At 32.3% G+C, this 14,220-nt stretch overlaps 1 long non-coding RNA gene across 1 annotated transcript; it reads right to left on the bottom strand.

The window, feature by feature from the left end:
• Positions 1-7,289: 7,289 nt before the first annotated feature.
• LOC145323358 (uncharacterized) lies at positions 7,290-10,177 on the bottom strand. Its single transcript, XR_013880929.1, has 4 exons — positions 10,048-10,177; positions 8,625-8,673; positions 8,126-8,168; positions 7,290-7,611 (listed from the first exon to the last, which is right to left on the bottom strand). It is a non-coding gene; the product is annotated as an uncharacterized LOC145323358 (long non-coding RNA).
• Positions 10,178-14,220: the final 4,043 nt, after the last annotated feature.

The raw sequence follows: 14,220 nt of genomic DNA, 5'->3' as shown, positions 1-14,220 counted from the left end.
TAATATTATCTATCAATATTCGGAATACAATACACTTATGTCAAAATAATTAAAGTGGAGGTAAAAGTTTTTCTTAAAATCAAACATCTCCACCTCCTAAAGATTTTTGTGTTTGTTAATTTTAAGAGACCAAAGTTAGAATTATTCCGAGCTTATTTTTGGCTTTTATAAGTGCCATAGATTATATATACTAGATTAAATAGGGATTACTTTTCCAGGATGGCTTCGAAACCAGTTCTGAGCCACACTGAAAAATAATGCATTGTATTGTATTACAGACAATTTTTACGAATATTAAAATAAAATTGTAAATTAATCTAATATGTTTCTTTCTAATTTCCGGGGAAAGCTGTCTATAATACAAAACGAGAAATGTTTATTCAAAATTATTTTAAAGACAGATCAAATGTTTTGAAAAAGTCGCAATATAAATTTGAAGCTATTTTAGCCTTCAAATCTTTGAAAAAGTTGAAGGCATTTTTTTTCTTCAGAAGTCTTATGACCCCTGTCGAGAATAAAATGTAGATATTTAGGTTAAGCTGTGATTCTTGTATAAAAAGATATTTTAAATATTATAATGAAAATAATTGTTATTTATTTATATGTATATGTACTTTAAAATATGTTATAGTAGTCATTATTATCTCAAAAAATAAATGTGATAATAAAGTTTAAGATAAGCGTATTTGTTCTATTTATCTGGTTCCAGGACAAACGAAGGAATGACAAACGTCGCAGTGGACAAATCATAGGCGTCCAAGAGGGGGGGGGGTAATGGGGCGATTACCCCCCCCCCCCCAAACGAATTTGGGGTTGCCGGCACCCCCAAAATTTTTTTCATTTTACCCCCCCCCCCCCATTTAAAATTTACCCCTACCCTGGGGGTGCCGTAGGCACCCCCAACCATTTAGAAGGGGGTATTTACCCCTCCCCTAACAATTTTGGGGGGGTAAATAGTAAATACTCCCCCCAAAATAGAAAATCTCTAACAAAAAAAATTTTTAATACTAAATTTTTGATAAAATTTAAATTACCCTCCCCCCAAAAATTTTACCCCGGGGGTAAATTTTGGGGGGGGTAAACAAATTTTACCCCTGCCGACAGATTTCAGGGGGGGTAATTACCCCCCCCCCCCAAGCAAATTTTACCCCCAGGGTAAAAATTTTGGGGGGGGGAAAAAAAATTTGCGGCGCGCTTCGCGCGCCATTTTACCCCCCCCTTAAAAAAATTTGAACCCCCCCAAAATAAAAAGCTTGGACGCCCCTGGGACAAATGTAGGAGTGTCTAAAATGTTAGGTTAATTCAGTATTTCTATACAGATTAGGTTAAGATATGAATTTACAAATAAGCCTCCTGCAGGAGTTAGACATTTGTCACTCCTGCGTTTGTCCTAGGGCCATTATTTTCTATTGAATCCTGCTTTTATTTATTAATCAGGCCATAAAACGTTAAAATAAAAAGTCAAATCCTAAAAAGACGTTCTACGCTAGCCTAGGAGTTGGGGTTTCCTTTGGGATAGCCTAAGAATTAATGAGTGATTCGGTCCTATGAAGATACCCGAGGAAGAAAGATATACGTAGGAAAAATGGAATGAGATTCTGACAAACAATTCTAAGGGAAAATTTCCCCACAACCCCTTTCCCATTTTCCTCTACTTCTTACCCACCCCTCTTCGGTTACATAAAAAAAAACAAGATATACACCCACCTTATTTCCAAAGGTTTCGTGATTTTTTGTAGAATTGATTGTTAGAATAGCTAGGCCTGGATATACTTGTTCTCTATAAATTGGCTTTTTTAAATAAATCTTGATTGGGTTTCACAAAATAAAAGCTTCCATATTATTCCACACTTAATTTCAATTTACAAAAGGGGAAATTTTGTTGATAATAATTTTGGCCCTACGTACATAATTGTTACGAATACTAGGAAAATATTAGCCTTGCTGTTAATATTATTTATGTAAAGATTAACAGTGTGAAGGACATTAAGACAAATTAATCTCCAGAGAGAGTTTTCTTGACAAGAAAATCTGTCACTTTTTTCCAGCCTACATATATTTTAGTTTTTTTAAAACAGATTCTTTGAAAGGGCTTTTCACCATTGTCTGTTTGTTCAAAACAAACAAATAATATTGTAAAAAAAAAATTTAAAATATAAATATCATGCATATTTTCTCTATGCATATAATAAACCCAATAAAATGGACTATCTTTTCATAATTATCAGGGCTCGGAAGCCACAGCCACTCAATCAGCTTCAACTGTAAACTTTACTATGCAGTTTAGATAAATGCAGAAAAGGTATTATTATTTATTAGGTATAAAAGCTTTCCGCGGATATAAAAATTTAAACAAAAAATATAAGATTGATCCATTATTGTTAGTCCTGGCTAACAAAACTGGAATTAATTTAATGATTTTTTATTTTGATATTCTTAGAAAGCTTTTATACCTAATAAATAATAATACCTTTTCTGCATAATACGATGTAATATGTAATTATTGTAATACGATGCTATACATGATTGTTGAGTATGAATAAGAACTGATTTTGATATCAAATGGTTTCGAAGCCATACTGGAATATCTAAGTTTGAGGCAAAATAGTTTTTTTCTTCCAAATTTTTATTTCATGGTGTTTGAGAAAGCGGCCTCTGAATTTAGTTTTTGTATCCTGTTGTAAATGGCAAGCTCCCATGGACAATATCATACATAATCACTTTATGTCAATCTGTTCTAGTGCTAAGGTGTGTGTTTGTCCATATGTTCTAGTGCTAGGGTGTGTGTTTGTCTGTCTTTTCTAGTGCTAGAGTGTGTGTTTGTCTGTCTGTTCTAGTGCTAGAGTGTTTGTTTGTCTGTATGTTCTAGTGCTAGAGTGTTTGTTTGCCTGTATGTTCTAGTTCTAGGGTGTGTGTTTGCCTGTATGTTCTAGTGCTAGAGTGTTTGTTTGCCTGTATGTTCTTGTGCTAGAGTGTTTGTTTGCCTGTATGTTCTTGTGCTAGAGTGTTTGTTTGCCTGTATGTTCTAGTGCTAGAGTGTTTGTTTGCCTGTATGTTCTAGTGCTAGAGTGTTTGTTTGCCTGTATGTTCTAGTGCTAGAGTGTTTGTTTGCCTGTATGTTCTAGTGCTAGAGTGTTTGTTTGCCTGTATGTTCTAGTGCTAGAGTGTTTGTTTGCCTGTATGTTCTAGTGCTAGAGTGTTTGTTTGCCTGTATGTTCTAGTGCTAGAGTGTGTGTTTGTCTGTCTGTTCTAGTGCTAGAGTGTGTGTTTGTATGTATGTTCTAGTGTTCTAGGCTGTTTTTTAATTAAGATTAATTAAATGTATTATTTTAGGGGTTTTTTCCTACTGGAGTAAAAAATGATATTTATATTTTTGCATATCCCTGTGGTCATTTTTAGTGTGGATATCTGTGTGACCATTTGTGTGTATGTTTGTGTAATAACCAGGGAGGATGGGGACATTGGACTGTTTATTACACTAGTCCACAAAGTTTTATAATAACGTTTCCTTTTTCGTAGGCTTTACAACCGTGGGCACTATTATTGAATTTTGATTGGTTTACTATATTTAGTTTAGTGTCCTAACGTTTCAACCACTCATTTTAATCTAAAGCAGGGGTAATGTGTTTATCATCATTGGGGATGTACATCAATTTATTGGCCATTGTCTTATCCCTTTAGATCCCTGGTAATAAAATAGACAATAGACAGCATTTAATATTTTACATTATTATCTTATACATAATAGGGAAGAAGGGCAGGGATCTAAAGGGATAAGACAATTGCCGATAAATTGATGTACAATCTCCAATTTCGATACACAAAATTACCCCTTCCAAAAGTTACAATTAGTGTTTGAAACGTTTGAACATTTAGGTGATGAACCAACCGATCAAAATTCATTAAAAGTCCACAAAGTTGTCAAGCCAACGAACAAGAATAGTTATTTCTCTCATCGTATCATAAACATCTTTACGCACCTCGGGGCTAAAAAACTGGTTTTAATCTTATAATTGTACATTTTTCTATTCGTAGAAAGCTGGATATAATACGATGCTAGACATCGTTTTTTCGTATGGTTGAGAACCGGTTCTCATCCACCGGATTCGAATGAATACGAGGAAACGTTATTAAAATCTTTGGGGACTAGTGTAATTAACTGCCTATTGTCCCCTTTCTTCGTGGGAGTAGAGGGCTATGGACTGTAAAAACACTGGTACCAAAATCACGTTTTCTCATTCTTTAAAACTTCAGGTAATTTTTATCAAAGCTTGATTGATTGGTTCTAACTATTGATGTCCAATCTTTTAAACCAATAATTGTGAATTACAGAATGGTTAATTTTGTTTTTCATCTTGTAAGATATAAAGCAATTTGTCTTTCATTGTCTTATTCATTAAGATTCTCTTATATGTAAATCTATCTTAGCAGTAAACTTTTAACCATAAATACTTGTAATTTGGAATGACGTTTGGGACATTGAAATACACTCCCAACGCAAATGTTAGTCTATATTAATTTGTCTATTGGTCTGGGTACTAGAGTTAATGGTCGGTAATGATGATACTTACACAAAAAGGGGTGAGCCACAATTTGGCACAGGACCACATGGCACAACATAATTTCCCCCCCCCCCTCTTCCCTCTTTACGCCCTTTATCTTATACAACCATGTCTCTTTTTCTTTAGTTTCTATGGCACTTTCCCCATTTTCTTTTTCTTGATAGTATTTTCTCATTTGAGGAAATTTAAAAATTAGTATATGTTTTGATTATTCAATATTAGAAAAAAATTAGTAATAGTAATTAGTTTTTAAAGAATATTATAGGTTCTATTTAAGACAGACGGTTGATTCTTTGTAAACATTTGCCGTATTAATGTTTCTCTAGTATGTGACTTACTTGGTGGTATGTCGGCGGGTATGCAACAAAAGATATATTTATACATAAAGGTTTCGTGATTTTTTTATTTATCATCAGATTATGACAACTGTAGTACAGTGAACAATGCTTTTAACTTTTTTTCCGATAGTATATCCAAAGTTTTTTGTGCTTCACTACTTATGGATGTTGTCATCTTTGTTAATATCCTATAACCTACCTATCATATTTTTAAAAACTTTGTTTTCAATCTCAAAAAAACTTCGACTTTGTAGCATTATTTAAAGGTGTCAATGGATGCCTTATTATCAACATGCTTCTATAACATTGCCACTAGAAACCTCTATCTACTTGTGGCAAATTACATAATTTATATTGCTATCATGATTTCTAAGCAGAACATTTTTGGTTTTGTAAGAACATCTTTTTTGCCACTTGATTTTGAGGTCTCCCCTTTTTGTATTGTAATACATATTCCTGTATGTTCGTCCCCTCCCATTTGATAATTTTACACAAATCACTAAGGTCTCTTGAGAGACAATTTTATTTTTATAATTGTTTTTTCTTATAATCCCTTTCCCAAAAGAATTTATTATAGATTTAATATCTAATTTAAAAATTAATAGCTTGACTCCTATTGCAACTAGAGGTCAGAAAATTAGAAAACTTCTGCCTGCGAGTAATGAATCCGATATGGCAAGTAGACACATATAAAAAAAAAGCTTGATTTTAAAATTTTTGCAATTACAAGACAAAATTAAGAAGCCGTGCAAAATTTCATGGAGACCTTAGAACATTGCAATCTTTAATTTCATGAAAAATTTCATATTATAATTACTTTCAATATTTTGTTAATGTAATGTTAATAATTTTGATAAATCAACAGGGGGAAAAGTGGCCTCCCCCCACTTCCACTCCTTCCTTTCAGAACTAAATAAATTTTTTTAAAAATTGAAGTACATTATTTTTTAATTAAAACCTTTCCCTTGAAAAGAAATTGTGTCGTTGTATGTTGTCATAATTTCGAAATTTCGATAAAATGTGAGCCATAACCACTAAAATGATGTAAATATTATCAAAAAAATATTTCGAAAATAACATGTTTATATTAAAAATTATATCAGCAACGACCATTATTTACAAAAAGCCATTTAGTCGTCATAAAACCCTTGTAATTGTAAATCAATGAATTACCATCCGTTTTGACAGGGAGTTTTCAATGTTATTGTGTGTAAATCTTATGAAAAACGACCAGCATGTAGGACATTGTGGAACCCATTTGAGAGCTGCCTTTTTATGATATTCTCATCCTCAATTCCAAAACCTTTTGTCATTCCCCTTTTTTTCTACATTGTGAATTGGCTGTAAGAATTGAATATGTGACCATTTGGTAATATCCCCGTAGAATACTAGTGGACCTAGTTGTTTCCAACCCCTTCCCTTCCTTTTATTTTGTAACTATTGTTGAAACATTTAGTATTTGTGATTATGTATCTGAAGGGTTAAGAGAATAAATACACTCCCTATGACGAAACACAAAATTACCCTTTCTGAAGATCAAAATGGTGGTTGAAACGTTTGGACATCAGCTTAATAAACCAACCAATCAAAAATCAATAAAAGTCCCCAAAGTTATTAAGCCAAGGAATAAGACAACTTTATTATAAAACTTTAGGAACTAGTGTGATAAACAGCCCAATGTCCCCTCCCTCTCTGATTTGTGGTTGAGGGGCAGTTGGCATAATATAAGACACGCCATTTTAGAAAGCCAGGAAGGGAGTAGACATTGGACTGTAAATTATACTGGTACCTAAAGATTTATTACAATCGCTTATAAAAATTTAATCAAACATTTTAAACCTCTAATTTAAATATGGGGGGGGGGGGGGGTTTCGGGTCCTTCAAAAGGAAAATATTTTCGACCATTTCCTTTCGTTCAAATTGTTCGTTTTCTCTCAGGTCCGGAGTAATCAGGGATCTTAAGGGATAAGACAATGGATGATAAATAGATTTACATTTCTTTCTGTAGATTCAAATAATAGAATAGCAAATTGGTTGTGAACTGACCAATAAATATTAAATAATAGTACCCAACGTTTTTGAGCCAACAAATAAGATATCGTCTTTTTAATACCAATATAATGTACATCCTAATGTTCCCTTCCTCCCTAGGAGATATAGACTGGTCAAAAAAAATATATACAAATTGTCCCTTTAGAATTTATCTTGATCGTGTTTTATAGATTTTTACCCAAAAGTAAATGCTCTAAACATGATATTTTGGAACCTTTTTTTAGAATTTTACAATGCAATTGATTAAAATAACATACATTAAAGTCAAACTTTCAACATTTTTTGTATCACTTTATATATATTTACGCTTATGCCGTTGGCATTTATAACACAGTTATTTCATAAAAAATATTAAATGTATATTTACAATTTAGATGATGAATTTCAACTTTAATATCACAAGTTTTAAGTATTTAAACTTTCGTTTCTTTCTTTGATATATTTGTTCTGGTTTCTTATAAATTTTCAAATAATAAAAACTTCGTAGTATTACTGAATATATTTCATTGTCAATTTTTGAAAAAGATGTGCTTTGTTTTTTATTATCACTAACTTCGTTTTTATTGTCCGTAGATATCATATTATTTTCTTCTTCGTTGTCAGTTTGTTTTGCATTAATTTTACTGTTGTTTTCTTCTTTTCTATGTCTGAGCTTGTGTCTAAATAATCATTATTATATAAAGCAGCTGCGCCCCTAGCGTTTAGAGATTTTGTCTTCAGTTCAAAGGGGAGAGATGGGGGGTAGAAAATTAGCCTAAAACCATTCCAAGGATAAAATCTAAAAATATATTGCCATAAACAATCCCGGGACCTATGAGAAGCTTCCCTAAAAGGGAGAACTTAATCAATTCTGTACTTATCAAAATCTTAAGCTTAAGACAAAAAAAATACTTTATATAATAGGATGTGTTTTTTTGTTTATTTTCAGTATCAAGGCTTTTCTATAAGTTTCGTGTCGGTCTAACGGTCTGTAATGGTAGACTGACCTGACTGTGTTGATAATTATTTTTTTCAGTATACTTTCGAAACCATTTAAAATCTGCTGAATTAGAACCGAATCTTAGCCATACTGAAAAATCATGTATAGCACTTTACTCCGCATCCCATAACTACCTCTGCCATCTATTCCCCTGCCATTGCCATATCCATCCCTTCCCAGTAAAATGCTTCTACCTTAAATTGATTTGCAGGCACTCACCACGAACCACAAAATGTCCTAAGATAATTATTATTTACTTTATCAAAAATCAGTTTGAAAAAAAGAGGAGAGTGGTATGGTCCTCCTGCATGAAGTTTGGCTTCAAATTCTATGAAGTCCAAACTTGATTTATAATAAGTGTACTATAAGTGTTTGGTGATGTAAGAAGCTGCCATCAAAATGAAAGAAAAGAAACGAGTGATTAACAGATGTACCAAAAAATCCTAGTTTTAAAGAGGCCTCTGAAATATCCTGGTGCTTTCACTCAGAGTGCCTAGCAAACACAAAATCCCCCTATCCACGCCTTATTTTGAAAAAAAAATAAAAAAAATTTTACTTTTTGCTTAACACATGCAGTGCTTCGCTGTACCCAAGAACCAGAAAGAAATCCCCGCCCCCCCCCCTCCCCTATAAATTTAAATTCTAAAATTGTCCCTTTGCTCGACTAGGCACTTTGAGGCAAACCTTCATTACCTTTTCTGCAGGGGGGCTGATCTACATCTCCAATTTTACCAGAGACACACTTGAAAAATATAACAATTTGCTGTAATTTTTTTTAACAATTAATTGGTGACATTGTTCAATAGTAACAAGCTTTTTGAAATTATTTATAATCTAAACATACATCAGCATATACATAGAGAGAGGGAAGATAGAAATAGAAGGAGAGAAGGCATTTGTTTATTCCATCACTACAAGCAATTTTACAGGAAAAGGATATAATGTTTATAATAGCAGTAAATGTTTACACTTAAATTTTTCACGAGTCAAATCTAACATTTTTTTGATATTGCCTTATTTTCGTTATAAATTTATATTTACTTGCTTTTATTTTTTATTTTCTTTGTTTTATACAGACCAAAAAAATGTATATCATCATAATTATCTAAAATTTTATTGGTCAATAAGCTTTATATGAACCCTCGATCCCTTATCTCTAGCTAGGCCTGCTTTTCGGGCACTGGTGGTAGCATAAACGTCTAGGGGGGGGGGGGTAAAGGGGTGATTACCCCCCCCAAAAAAAAAAATTTTTTGGATTTTCAAAATTTTACCCCCCCCCCCCCCAAAATAAAAAAGCTTGGACACCCCTGGGTGGTAGTGTTTACTTGACTAAAGTTGCTTAATTTTCTTCTTCTTTACAAGAATATTTATATTAAGATGAGGGGAAGAAAAGAAAAATAAAGGGTTATGAGAAGGAAGGTAACCCCGTGAAGGGAAGTGAAAAAAGATAAATCGAATTCACTTCAATACAAATCGCCAATCGGATCACCGTCGCATTACAAACGGACTGAAGGACAGAAACATAGAATGTAGCTTAGCTGCTAAATAACAAGGATGACAACATCCATAAAAGCGAAGCTCTGAAACGGTAGGACAAACGGACATTAACACTTGTATAATGTCAGAACTGAATAATCAGAATGTAAATGTATAAAGGTCAAAGCAAAATTGTAAGTAAATTTGTTAAAAAAAACTGCTTGATACAGGATAATGTTTATGGACATATTACATTTTAAGGACTTGATTATAGAGTTGCTTCGCTTATAATATTGTACTTTGTTGTCCCATGAATCAGTATACCAAAAATCAGACCAAACGGATAATTAGGTCACATACAAATTTGTTGTTAAAAATGTAAAAAAAATCAACATGTTTAAAATGTACGTACAGACATCCTGGTAATGATTATAGAGTTGCTACGCTTTCTAACTCGTACCTAACTTCTACAGGAATCACCATGCAAAGTTTGAAATCGATAGGACAATTCTAACATGCCTAAATTAACGAAAAAAGCTATCCGTTACGGACGGACAGACCTACCCTAATTATAGAAAAGCAGCGCTTTAAAAAAAAAAAAGATGGAGGCAAACTAGATAAAAATTAAATGTTATTCTACCTGAACTAAGAATAGACCAAAAAGAAACAATGCCACTTTATAACTAAAAATATTCTGGCTATTTGTTACTTCCATTTTTAATTTAAATAATTCATTTTAACTTTAACTTTATCATAATTGATAAATAACTAACACAATTGTATCATAATAGAATTTTTAAGTGGTCTCATAATAATTTTACAATTATGTACACAATACAAAAATTGATTTGTTAAAAGACCATTTTAAGAGTTTGTATTAAGTAGTAAGTTTTTTTTGTCTGTCAGTGACTTAGATAATATGATGTGGGTTTTTTTATAAATGAAAGTCTTAGGAATAGTTATAGATTACAAATTGCCTATATGCTAGGGGCAAAACAATGGAGAATTTACAATGCGAAGTTCATTGAAAAATTTGTAAACAATTCTAATAATTTCATAATCTGTTGTATGTTTTGATCAAATCAACGTTAAAAATATTATTTATCAAAAAGGAAATATCAAGTTTAAAGAGTATATATAGTAGCCATTCCTTCACTAAATTTTGAAGTGTACTCCTTTGGTCACAAGGTATTACCGCAAAAACAAAATTTCTTAGCCTTGCTAACTTAAAAAAAAATTACTAAAACAATACAGGTATATAACTCACCAAATAGTTTAAATTTATAATAATAAAATATTCACCAAACCTACATTCCGTTTTATACTAAATCTATGGATACGAGTTTCCTAGCTTTTCCTACATAGTTTTAATTCAATCGGATAGTAAAATTGAAGATGACACAACTGTAAGCTTCCAAATTGCCTCTAAAAATGAACCAATCACGTGTCTTCTTATCAAAATACTGGCGTATTATTGGATGCATTTTAGGCTAAGGAGGCTTTCTTTTGATACATTTCAGCGGCAAATTATAAGTTCAAAGTTGTATCATCCAATTGATATTGGCAATACATATTGGGGACCAAGTGCCGACTATTAATTGGTATCAATGAATATCAGCCAATAGCGTCGTTAAAATAAACACAGCCAAGTCGCTACAAAAGAGCAGAAAGCAATTTCTTAGCAGACGAAAATGGTCCCCACAACTTGGGCCAGGTAGTTATACATCTATACTTATAAATTTATTGGTAATAAATAGTTTAAATTGACTTTTTCTGACATACATATTCTTCTTCTAAGAACCGCGTATACCCACCAACCGAAATTGGACCAAAACTAAACGTATTTTAGTGTTTTCCCTTAAAAAGCATTGTTGATCACTGGCCCCCACTCATATTTTGTATAAAATTGAAACTAAAGGGGTAAGTAGTTTTCTTCTTTTAATTTAGGACAGGTCAGATTAAACTATATTGGGAAATGGCTAGCACCTAAGTATTAGAGTACTGCATGTATTTGCCCCGTAGGGTTAGTGCCTCCCTTATCAAAACTCTGCTTTATTTTCAAATTATTTAAAAAATAAAGAGGAGGGAGTTTTAGTGCTCGACAAGCGCTTTGTAGGGAAGTTATTTATTTATTTTAGCTTCATTTAGTTTAAGTTCGGTTAAGTAAGAAACACGACTAGATCTCCCCGCAAGAATTGAAGGGGGGAGGGAGGAAAAGTTCTATAGTCCACTCATATATTGGAGGATTGTACCACGAAACATAAATAATAAATAGCGACATTTATTTCCATAAATAATTAAACATTTTATTGTAAGTAGACAATTTTAATATAGACACGTATTTACAGTCACTACAAGCGGCTACGCAACTAAAGGCCTTTAGGGTCATTTAAGGGAAAGGTGATCATACCGTAAGTCCGTTATTTATCGTTAATTTAGGCAATGTCCCATAGCTGCCAGTTGTTAGTTGGCAGTAGGCAAAAATTACCAATTTCATTTACACTGCAGACTACAGATTTTTGTAGTTGTGTGTAGAATATCAGTTTTAGTATGGCTCCGAATTTTATTCATTTCCGCTTGATTAGAACCAGTTCAGAGCAATACTGAAAATTATCTTATCGTAATAATCTCTCACAAATGATAAAACAAAAAATCTTAATCACTTGTGTTTAACTAAAACATTCTAATTCTTAATTTTACTTTCCGCGGAAAACTGTCTATAACACGATGCGATAAATCTATTCCTTTTCAATATTATCAAGTTAATAAAGAGTTGTAGCTTCAAAAATATGGTTAGCAAATTTATTGACACTCAGAAACCAGATGACAGAAACCAATATATTGATTCCTGAAAATCATAGATGTTTCATCAAGATGTTTTAAAGATTTTAGTAAACACCATTAACCAAAAAACTAATTTAGTATTTAGCCAGGCAGTATTACAAAAGGATGTTTTAGAGACTTTAATGAACACCATGACACCAACTCGATCAAATAACTCAATCGTTGCGCCTTATAAAAGACTTATATTTAGCGGCTTTTATTTCAAAACATGCTGAGAGAGAAGAGAGAGAGAGAGAGAGAGAGAATGCAAAAGAGAAAGAAGGAGAAAGAGAGATACAAAGGGATTGGAGGTTAGAATAGAGAAAGCCAATGAGAAAGGAAATATTTCTGTAATATCCATAAAACTATGAATTGGACCGTTTATCTAATTTTTTCTTTATAGAGATTATTTCTATATATACCTACTACATCTACCCATGATGTCCGACGTTTGCCTAGAAAATTTACTCCATCTTTCTAGTTTATTGGCGGATTTTAAATGTAACATATGAATAAGTGACGATGACAGGCATATTCAGAGTTCGATATTGTACATTATATGTTCTGTAAATAAAATCTCGAATATTTCAAATATTTTTTAATGGTTTTGAAACAAATATTAATATAATTAAACGAATGAACTATGATAGGCCAGTATACATTGTAATTGACCAATGACAAAATGTATACTGGCCTATCATTGGTCATTTGTATTGTGTGACATAATTTCTTATTAGGCACTATAAGCTGCAGTATTTTAGTAGTTCATTGCCCTAGTGCTTTTAAAACTTGTGTACATTTTTAGACTACTGGGTATCTTTTACATCATTGATTCATAAACCATTTCTATTTTCAACATTACCAAAACAGTTTTGCTTGTAAGGAAAGTGATATAATAGTTCTGAGTAAGGTTTTTGACTATTTTTTGGTGGGTATTATAGATTATAGCACCAGAGATTAATAAGGATTACAACATCCATAAAAGCGAAACTCGGAAATGGTAGGAGAAACGCACATTAAAATGAGTAGAGTGTCAGAACTGAAAATGCAACATGTTTAAAATGGACATACGGGTATTCCTGTAACGATTATAGAGTTGCTACGCTTAATGAATCGTACCTATTGAACAGGAATAATCATGCAAAGTTTGAAATCGATAGGAAAATTCTAACTTTGATTATGACAAAGTTTAAGAGGGGGTGTTATTACTGACCCACAAACAAACGCCAATGGAAACTACCAAATTTCTGGTATGTATTTACTCTACAGTAATATTAAACATCTTCGCTGTAAAGCAAAGAATTTCTGTTATGGGAAAACAATTTTCAACTAAGAAAATATATTATATTTAATAAAGTTATTCAGTTAAAGCTAGTAGAATTTATTAAATAAACAAACATTATAATTAATGATAAATTTAGAATAGTTACATAATTATGTTAATAAATTTTGTAATAAATCATCCAAAAATATTTTGCACAATAATTTATGCAATGGTATTATGAATCATGCTATAACAAAGCATTTCTACATTATGGGCTATTACACAACGAATATATGTATACAATTGAAATTTTCAATTTAAGAAAAGCGGATCATGGAAAGAAAACGAAGTAGCGTGTTTCGTCGTATTTTTATAGTAGCTTTTGATAGGATATTTAGGTTAGGTTAAAAAAGTGATGCTCATCTTTGGATTGTTATGTTTCGTGTGGCTATATGGCTGTTACTGCAGTTGTTTTTCTGCTTGCAGTCGCAAATTTTAGCTGCTGGTTGTCCAGAAAATATTTTCTTGTCAGGGATCTTAAGGAATAAAATAATGGCCAACAAATTGATGGACATTCCCAATGATGATGCACAAAATTACCCCTTCTGTAGATTACAATAAGTGGTTGGAACTTTGGACACTCAGATTTATTAACCAACCAGTCAAAATTCGATAAAATTACCCAACGTTGTTAAGCCTACGAGTAAGAAAAGGTTATTAAAAAAC

This window comes from Acartia tonsa, chromosome 6 (assembly GCF_053477335.1).
Source record: "Acartia tonsa isolate MP-2025a chromosome 6, ASM5347733v1, whole genome shotgun sequence".
Lineage (NCBI taxonomy): Eukaryota > Metazoa > Arthropoda > Copepoda > Calanoida > Acartiidae > Acartia > Acartia tonsa.
The sequence above is the reverse complement of the archived record's forward strand: the minus strand, read 5'-3'. Positions and strand labels throughout refer to the sequence as shown.